Raw genomic sequence first — 10,493 nt, 5'->3', positions numbered from 1 at the left:
GTGCCGAACGCCTGATGCTTCTGAACTGTGGTGCTGGAGAAGACTCTTGAGAGTCCCATGTTCAGACCAATCAGTTCTAAAGGAAATCAACCCTGAATATTCACTGGAAGGATGCTGAAGCTGAAGCTCCAGTACTTTGGCCACCTGACATGAAGAGCCGACTCGCTGGAAAAGACCCTGATACTGGGGAAGATTGAGGGTAGGAGGAGAAAGGGGTGACAGAGGATGAGATGAGACGGTTGGATGGCATCGTTGACTCAATGGATGTGAGATGAGTTTGAGCAAACTCTGGGAGATAGTGAAGGACAGGGAAGCCTGGTGTGCTGCAGTCCATGGGGTCCCAAAGAGTTGGACACGACTGAGCGGCTGAACAACAACAAACTCACTCTCACTCTCACCTTACCCTTCCTCTGTTCCATCACACAAGCTAAACCCTCCCAACATTCCTTAGACCCAGAGGAGTATTTATAGACCTTAGCTACTGCCCACAACCCATCCTTCTACTGGCTATGCATCTCTGGAACTAGCCTTCAGACAGTATTACTCTGGCCAGTAGAAACTCAGTCTAGTGTCTCATCTTACCCAGATGCATAATTTGATCCTAGGACCACAAGCTTTAAGTTAGATCATGTGGAGTCTATCTTTCTTCAGGTCCTACGAGAATGCCTAAATTTTATTCCTGTCATTCTGTCAACCCCACAACCCGGAAGCATCCTAACGAACCTAACCGAGGCTCCCATATACCCCCTCTGTTTTCAGGGCGGTCACCCGTGGGGGTATTCTGTTGGTAACATCTCCACACCGTGCAACCATACTTTCATCCTGACTTTTCCCCCAGGGAGTAAACAACATTGGAACAGCACCAACCAAACTATCCAAGCAGCAGTTAAACACAAAAAAACTAGCTCTCTGAAATATCTCAGCTTTTTGGTTTTCAAAATACAGATGCCAGACAAACCCCTCTTTAATCATAGATACCGACAGTACTTTCATTTCTACAGGATGGGTCTTACTAAACATCTCTGGAAACCCCTCTCTTTTTGCACAATTACTGGTCTGGGGACAAAAAAAAAAAAAAAAAAAACCACTTTTTAAAAGTCTATGCTGTTTCCAGCATCCACAGGGGCAAATTGGGACCCTCTGATCCATGTGGAGGTCGGCTGGGAATCCCAGTAGCCAGTAACACCACCCCCCCCAATTACACTCCACGCCGACTTATATGGAGCCAGCTTACCCCCATCTCAAGGCCTCTTTTGCATGTGTGTGAGCTCAGCATACATGCGCCTGCCCCCACAGTGGAAAGGAAAATGTTCCCTGGGTTACATGCATGAAAATCTTTACCTGAAAATGTCTAATCATCTGAAGGCCAGTTAGCCCATTTTTGTTGTTTTTTTCCCCAGAGCACACTGCCTTATTTCTGATTTCCACTTTGAGCTCCTTTCAGGAGGTGCTGAAGGTTAGCAGCTGCAGTGGCTATGATTTAAGTTTTTTAGAGGCAGCCAGCACGTGCCAGATTCCAGTTGGCAGGACCCCTTCATGGCCAAAAATTTGACCATGGTTGGGAGCATTTTATGACCATTTGTCCTATGGTGCTAGGAATGCTCATTTGCTGGTTTGGCAAAGATTCAGCTGATAGGCAAGTCAGTGTGCTGTTACTGGATTAGGCCATGAAAGTAGCAAAAGTTCTGGACCATACCTGTCTTACTAGTAATCTCTTATGGTCCAGGAAAATATTCCCTCTGTTGCTTCTTCCCATGTCTACACTCACATTATTACAATCAGCGATCTCATGTGTGTTGTTTAATCCCTGTGTTGTGCCCACTCTTTTGTGACCCTATAGACTGTAGCCCAGCAGAGGCTCCTCTGTCTATGGCATTTCCCAGGTGGGAATACTGGAATGGATTGATATTTCCTTCTCAGGGAACTTCCCAACCGAGAATCGAACCCTCGTCTCTTGCACTGGCAGGCAGATTCTTTACCACTGAGCCACCAGGGAGGCTATTGATTTCGTATCGAACTGTATATATATATACATCATCGTTTTATCAGAGGCTCAGTCACACACACTTGGTAGTGCAAGCAACAATTTTGTAAAACAGGCAGTGAAAAGAAAGGAGCTAGCAGTAGTAGTGTCAGAAGCAAGAATTTAAGAATTTTATTAGGTATAGTCCAGGATACCCTAGGTCATCTAACTTAGTCTGTTAAGTAACTATTCAGTTCAGTTCAGTTCAGTCGCTCAGTTGTGTCCGACTCTTGCGACCCCATGAATCGCAGCATGCCAGACCTCCCTGTCCATCACCATCTCCCAGAGTTCACTCAAACCCATGTCCATCGAGTCGGTGATGCCATCCAGCCATCTCATCGTCTGTTGTCCCCTTTTCCTCCTGCCCCAAATCCCTCCCAATATCAGAGTCTTTGCCAATGAGTCAACTCTTCGCATGAGGTGGCCAAAGTACTGGAGTTTCGGCTTTAGCATCAGTCCTTCCAAAGAACACCCAGGGCTAATCTCCTTTAGAATTGACTGCTTGGATCTCTTTGCAGTCCAAAGGACTCTCAAGAGTCTTCTCCATACCACAGTTCAAAAGCATCAATTCTTCGGCTTAAGTCACTATAGCCTGGTGTTAATCTCCAGGTTGTAAATCGTGAAGCATCTGCTTTTACCCGAAGGTTGATGATGAAGTTAGGCATTAGGGGGAAAAAAAAAAAAAAACACGACCTAGAGTATCCCTTTAATAATGTAGTTAAATCTTGTTAACAGTATAACATAACAGCAAAGGACTGCCTGGGAAGTGAGTCTTAGTAGCACAGACTTTAATTAATAAAACTAGAATTTAATATTTAGTGAAACATAATTTTTTCTAAAATTATTCTCTTTTATTAAACATAGCCGACTAGTTTGTTCTAAAAATAAATTTGGTCCACTGACCATATAGGCTTTTTTTGTATTGACTCTGGCATAATTTTTCAGGAGTCTCAGACTAAATTCCCAAAGGCCTCTCAATGCCAAGAAGGTCATGCCAAAGGCCTGCCATCAGATTTTCCTCTTGTATCGGTCCCCCAAATATTTTGAGATATCTGTATTTTTTAGGAGACAGTCTTTTTATTTATTTGATGAGGTTTTTCAGAACCCAAGTGTCTCTAGTTTCTGGAGGGACAAGGCAGAGAGTAAAGGAAAATGTTTTAATTTTACCCACAGGTGTAAAATGCCAAATTGTTTTAAACCATAAGTAACTTGAGGATAAGAGCTTCTTTATATCTGGAAAAAAAAAACAAAAACAAAACCAAAAAAAACCCCACAAAGATTAGAAGCCAGTAAAATGTCAGACAAAAAGTCATGAAAGTTGCAACCATATTTAGCAGTTCATTTAATCCTCTGTAATTAATCTTTGTTCTGTCTATGGGGTCCCACAGAGTCGGACACGACTGAAGCGACTTAGCAGCAGCAGCAGCAGCAGCTGTTGCCCTTGCCTGATAATTGAGGATGAGAGTTTAAAGAAGTTTGTAAAGTTTTTGTTAAGGCTTGTGTGATGGTCCAGAGAAGTAGGGGCCTTGCTCACTGGCGATTATAGAAAGCATATCCCAAGTGGAAGACACATTGTTAACCGTTTTTTCTGCACCGTGAGGGCATTAACCCTGTGCAGGCAAAAAAAAAACCAAAACAACAACAACAACAATGAGGTTCGTCAGGGAGCGGGGAAAAGCTGAGCAGCTGTCTTAGATTTCCCATGGCCCCGACTCTTTGATTTACCCATTTTAAATTTCCTGACTTAGGAGTAGACTGTTGCCATGTTTTAAAGACATCAATACGGCCAAAGTCTTAATTTTTGTAGAAGCAGAATGAACTTTATCCACATGTGCCATAGTCTTCACAGACCATTGTGAAATAATGCTTATTTACTTTACCAAAGTAACAAAAGATTTTAAAAACAAATATAAATCACTTAAAGGTAAGGAAATTCACATAGTCTGTTATCAAAAGCCACATTCCAAGAAAGCTTTGTTCTCTTAGGAGAGAGAAAACCAAATTCCAGTCTGATACCAGGTTATATTCACTGTGGTACAGTAGTTATTCACTTAGTCAAAGTAACAAAAGATTTCAAAGGCAGTCAACATCTTAAGAAAACTTTACCATGCACCCTACTTTTTTCTTAAACAACCATGAACTGTTCTTTATATTAGCACTCTGTAGGTTGGTAAACAGAAATCACCCAGAGCTCTTCATTTTCTTTTCATTTTCTTTCCTTAAAAGTTTCTTCATGTAAAGTGACTTTCCCTGTTGACAAATTTGCAATAGATGTAAGAAGAATGTTATACTTATTGTTGATGATTCTTAAGACCTGTCCATATTAATTAGATTAGCAAACATTAATACCAGGTATTAATTTAATATTGAATATTTCCCAGTTCATGTGAACCTAAAATTCATTCAGCTTAATTTCTCTGTATTTAGAATTGTTTGATTTGTAAGCACTTTTCTTTAGGCCCGTTAAATTAGAACTCATTTACAAAATAACCTCAGCAATAGGATTCAAAGACAAAGACGCACACTGAGACATAGATTACTCCACACGGAAAGAGAGCTCATAGTTTTCCACTTGAGATTTAAAATGTCTCTTTGCCCTTGTATTTTCTTCCTTGGCTTGAAGTTCTACTAATTTGTCCAAGACTGAAGTCTCAGGCAGTGTGGGCCGTGTATGTCAAGGATGTGATAACAGTTAACTTCAGGTTTTTTCCTAGGCATGTTTCTCAAGGTCAGGAGTCTGAAAGAAGTATTGTAACAAGCTAGCTTTCTCCAATTGCACATGCAAAAAGAACCGGTTTTGTAATTTCAAAAAGGTTTCATTTTGACCAGTTTTCTCCAGAGTCTGAAGAATATCATGACCAGTCTTTCTGCATCATAGCCTCATAGCTAAAATTTAAATCAGAAAGTGCTCAGATTGGTTCTGATGACAGGTGCAGACTGACTGATAAAATGTTGTCCCCGGAGAGGTTGACCTTCTGGGGAGGTGGGGTCTTTGTTTGATCAGAAGAATCGGAAGGAGTAAGAAAACTTGCAGGAGTGGGGGAAGCTTGGTTTCCCTTCCTTCCTCACCACACGCCCTGAGAGGTAGGAGAAGTTAGAAGGAGACTTTTTTAGAACGTTCAGAGAGTTCTTTCAGGCTTCTGATTACAGACAGAGTAGGGGATGGGGAGATAAGGCAGCCACAGAAAGACACATACAACATGAGTCTTTCAGATTTGGAATCTGACTTCCCGCCATGAAGGAGTTTAGTGTGCCATTAAGAGGCCATTTTTCTCTGGTCCCTCAATTTGTGTTGGAGCTAGGAAAAGAAAATGAGCCTTTTCTTTTTGAGGTTTTCAGCATCAAATTTTTTTCCAGTTCCCTAGAATGTAGCTGAGAGGTGAATCTGAGGGACTCTCCCTCCCTCTCCAAAACCCATTGTTAGACTACATGCCATAGAATGGGGGTGCTGAGAGTCACCAGCCATAGAAAGGAATCCCTTTTGTCCCAGGGAGCCCTCCCTGAAACTGAGACACCATGTGACTAATGGCACAAATGGTCGATCACCCCAACAATCGGGTCAGACAGTGAGAGGTAGCGCCTGAGCATGCAGCTAGGGCACAAAGTGTGAGGCTAGACACCATGCGACTCGGGCAGGAAAAGATAGGAGAGAAAGGGACTACCGGAACCAACCTGGGGACTCACCCTTTGGCAATTCCCTGAAACATGGAGGCACTTTTTAGAATGATTCAGAGGTGATCCAGGGATCATTACATCAGTTTCAGAGGAGGGATCTCTAGTGCCTGCAGGATCTTGTCATGCCCTGTCAGAGCTGCCTCACTCCTAGGCTCCTCCACCATCCCAGCAGGACAGACAACAGTAGCCACCCTTCTGTAAGGTACAGGCAGCTGGCTTTGGCAGTGTGCACACTGGGCAGTCTCCATCGATGTGCAAATTCCACCCAGATTTTGAAGGATGGAGATTATTGGAGCCAAGGGCCCATTACCTTTGAGAAGTAGGGCTCCATAGAGAATACACCATAGGGCACTGCCCAGCAGAGCCATGAGGGCAGGCCACTTCAGAACCCCAGACTAGTAGAACCATTGCACATTATTTCAGCCATGGGCATTCAACTGTAGCCCATGAGAAGTACAGTGTAGGCTACGCTCTGCAAAGTGATGGGGTAGGCCTCCGGGAGTTGTGGGTGTCCAACCCAGAACTGTCACCCCAGTGTGTCTGGAAGGCAAGACCTCCACTTTAGTGGGTCAGGGAGTGGGACAAAATCCCCAGTGTGCCTGGAGGGAGGAAAGAACATGGAACCAAAAAGGATTAATTATTCTCTTGCTTTAAGATTTTAGACATAAGTGGAAACTGTCACTCCTTTCTTCCCTCCTATTTCTCCCTTTTGGAATGGGAGTGTCTATCTTATGCCTGTCCCACCATTGTATTTTTGAAGCATATAACTTTGGTGACTTTTTACAAAAATTATTCAGGAAGTTCCCTGGTAGTCTAGTGGTTAGGGTTCTAGGCTTTCACCGATGTGACCAGGGTTCAATCCCTGATCAGGGAACTAAGATCCTACAAGCCACGCAGAGTGGCCAAGAAAAATTATTCAGGAATATCCATATATAGTTGAAAGATAAAGAGCGAGGCTTTGACAGAAGGTGGCTTGAATTTATCTGGGCCATTATGTGACTGACGTCATCTTTTAATCAGCTTTTCTTCCTATTTGTTCCCGTCAGGATCTCCTAATGTCCAGTATAGCATCTCACTTATTTTTGAGTGATATAATGTTCTGGAGGTTTAGAAGTCTGAGATAAGGATGCCATCATGTTTCGGGTTCTGACACACGCTGTCTTCAGGGCTGCAGGCTGCCGAATCCTCCTTGTATCTCTGCATGGCTTAAAGAGACGTGTGTGTGTCCCATAATTTATTGCACCTTGAAGATCCTACAATGTAGACTCCTCTCACAGGGAAGCGTCTTTCAGAGAGAGAACCATTATCCATATGACTTGTTCATTTCCATTAACAGCTGGACTCTTCCTCTTGGATTTCCCGCTCTTGACTTCCCATGTGTACATGTGATAAAACACTGTACATGGTGACGTGATATGAGGGCTAGACACCCAAGAGCAGTATAGGCTGCCCTTGTTAAAACACTGCAGGAAGCATGCTGTGGGAAAGGCCACAAGGTCATAACATGACGCATCCCCATCAGATTTCCAAACTGGCAGTGACTCAGGCACATACTACAGTCATGGGAAATCATCCACAGTTTTTTAAAATATTTTCTTTTCCACTTCCAAGGTAATCAAGGGAGGAAAAAGAGAAGTTACTATGTTATCAGAGAGTGGAAGGTATTTTGTTGAATAATATAAAGCATTTACAGTTTGGCATTCTGTTACCTTATATATGACAGGTTGTAATGAGACATATTGAATATTCCAATAAAACTGTTGTGATTATAGCCTCTTTCTCCTAATAGACCCCCACATTTTTTTCAAATAAAAACTAACAGTATTTGAATATTGATATTTTTATTCCCATTTTGCCAAAAAGAGAAAATAGAACACGAATAATCTACCTGGTCAGAAAAAAATGTTTATAACCAAAAAAAGAAAACAATAAATCTTTATTCACCAAGAGCTGCTGCTGCTGCTGCTGCTAAGTCGCTTCAGTCATGTCTGACTCATAGACGGCAGCCCACCAGGCTCCCCGGTCCCTGGGATTCTCAAAGCAAGAACACTGGAGTGGGTTGCCATTTCCTTCTCCAGTGCATGAAAGTGAAAAGTGAAAGTGAAGTCGCTCAGTCGTGTCCGACTCTCAGCGACTCTTAGCGACCCCGTAGACTGTAGCCCACCAGGCTCCTCCATCCATGGGATTTTCCAGGCAAGAGTACTGGAGTGGGGTGCCATTGCCTTCTCTGTCACCAAGAACTGTTGACTGCTAAAATCACTTAAATTGGATATGTCAGTGGGTTTTACCAATAAAGTAATTCCTACAGTTACAGAATATTAAAAACATACAAAAGTGCTGTTTTTATACACAGTGTAACTGAAATGTAGTTTAACCAATGGTTTACAACGTAGTCAAATACCACAACAGCAAACCATGGAAGGAGTCATAAATTATGTATTTTCTACACGTCTGAAAAGCTTTCAGCTGGGACCAATCTTGTGTTTTTATCTTTGAAGGATGACTGTTGTAAAATGACAATATTCATTAGCCTGCCCTCTAAAAAGCAATAAGCTCAATTTATAGAATGAACAAAGGAAAAAATTTTCTATTGTTCTAAAGTATAATACGATTCCTTTATTTAAGTGAAGGGTATAGGAAGTGAAAACCCATCGTGTGGATCTACCTCTTACTTCAGGGATGAGGGTACTGAGGCCCAGAGAAGGGCAGTAACTTGGCCAAGGTCAACCCAGCAAGGTCTCTGATTCCCAGTTCAGAGAGACCTGGGGCTTTGGGATGGTCCTTTCCCCCCGAGTTATAACACTGTAACAGACTTGCTCTGGATGAGTATGTAGAAGTTTGGAACTCTTGGATCCTATCTATACCTCAGGTACAGTTTCTCTTCTTTTCCAGGAGATAAGCGTCACTTGTGTTGAATGGCTTCCCAAGGAGTTGATCTCTGTACAGCAACTCTGAGATGCACTCTTTATACCTTCACCAAAAATCTCCCTGCCCTGTTCATCATGGCTATTGTAGCTCTTTTGATAGAAGTAGGCTACCACTATAGGGAATCCCATTCTGCACATGGACATCTTCTGGGCACTGATGAAATCTCCCACTGTACCACTCTGGAAGGTCACATTCATTGATCTGAGGTCTACAGAGCTCCCCTGATGGCATGAACTTGCAGTCTTTGCAACAAAGCCCAGCACAAGCAGCCCCAGGTCTTAGAGTGCAGTTCAACAGACAACAGGGATCTTGTTCACACTGCTTTATAGATCCACAGTCACACTTCTCTTCTTCAATCACACCATTCCCACAGTGCTTCAGCATGAAGACTGTCCCTGGAATTGGAGGATTGTGCAGACATGATCCCTGGTTTAAAGCGGTCTTTGTAAATTCTGCATAGCTACAATTCGTGAATCTCTCTGCTGGCAACCTAATAGCATTCATGATGCAAGCACTTTGTCCACACACACAGAATTCTTTTTCATGCTGCATACCCAATTCAGTTCAGTTCAGTCACTCAGTGGTGTCCGACTCTTTGCAACCCCATGAATCGCAGCACGCCAGGCCTCCCTGTCCATCACCAACTCCTGGAGTTCACTCAGACTCACGTCCATCGAGTCAGTGATGCCATCCAGCCATCGCATCCTCTGTCGTCCCCTTCTCCTCCTGCCCCCAATCCCTCCCAGCATCAGAGTCTTTTCCAATGAGTCAACTCTTCACATGAGGTGGCCAAAGTATTCGAGTTTCAGCTTCAGCATCAGTCCTTCCAAAGAACACCCAGGACCGATCTCCCTTAGAATGGACTGGTTGGATCTCCTTGCAGTCCAAGGGACTCTCAAGACTCTTCTCCAACACCACAGTTCAAAAGCATCAATTCTTCGGCGCTCAGCTTTCTTCACAGTTCAACTCTCACATCCATACATGACCACAGGAAAAACCATAGCCTAACTCATGAGCTACAGTGAGAGCAAAAACACACCAGAGGTCTCCTTTGAAATTATTAACTCTACAGTTGAGAAAATGACAACATATTCCTGCCATATATGCTATAGCAAGGACACTTAGAAGTGAACCTTTAACAAAAATATGTACAGCATCATACTGTAGCTGGGGAAGACTGCTTTGTTTTCTCTGTCTTTATTAGTAATTTGTGTCATCTTTCTCCATTTTTAGTGTGGAAAGTGTATAAGTTTTACTGATATTTTCAAAGGACCAGATTTGGTTTCATTGATTTTTCTCTATTAATTTTCAGTTTCATTATTTTCTGCTTTATTTAATTTCTTCTCTTCTGCTCACTTTGGGTTAAATTAGGTACCAGATTAGTACAGACCTTCTTTCTAATATATGCAATCAGTTTTATAAATTTTAATAAATACTAAATACTGCTTTCACAGCACCCCATTAATTTTGAAAAGCTGTGGGATTTCCATCTTTGGAATTTGTTATGTTTCAGAATGTGTTCTACTTGGTATGTGTTACATATGGGTTTCGGAAGAATGTGTTCTGCTGTTGTTGAATGAAATATTTTATAAATGTCAATTATATCCAGTTGACTGATGGAGTTGAGTTCATCTATATCCTTCCTTACTAATTTTCTGCTTGCTGGGTCTGTTGTTGTTGTTTTTCACTTGCCCAGTACTGTCTGACTCTTTGTGACCCCATGGACTGCAGCACGCCAGGCCTCCCTGTCCCTCACCATCTCCCAAAGTTTGACCAAGTTCGTGTTCATTGCACTGGTGATACTATCCAGCCATCTCATCCTCTGATGCCTCAGTCTTTCCTAGCATCAGGGACTTTTTCAATGAAT

At 42.6% G+C, this 10,493-nt stretch overlaps 1 pseudogene; it reads right to left on the bottom strand.

Moving 5' to 3' along the window:
* Positions 1-8,556: 8,556 nt before the first annotated feature.
* LOC147364089 (disintegrin and metalloproteinase domain-containing protein 21-like) lies at positions 8,557-9,178 on the bottom strand (annotated as a pseudogene).
* Between the last annotated feature and the right edge of the window lie 1,315 nt (positions 9,179-10,493).

The sequence above is a fragment of the Bos grunniens genome, chromosome 10, assembly GCF_055505025.1.
Source record: "Bos grunniens cultivar Pamir isolate PY7600 chromosome 10, Bosgru_T2T1.0, whole genome shotgun sequence".
NCBI classification, from domain to species: domain Eukaryota; kingdom Metazoa; phylum Chordata; class Mammalia; order Artiodactyla; family Bovidae; genus Bos; species Bos grunniens.
Note: the sequence above shows the minus strand (reverse complement) of the source record. Positions and strands in the feature narration are given on the sequence as shown.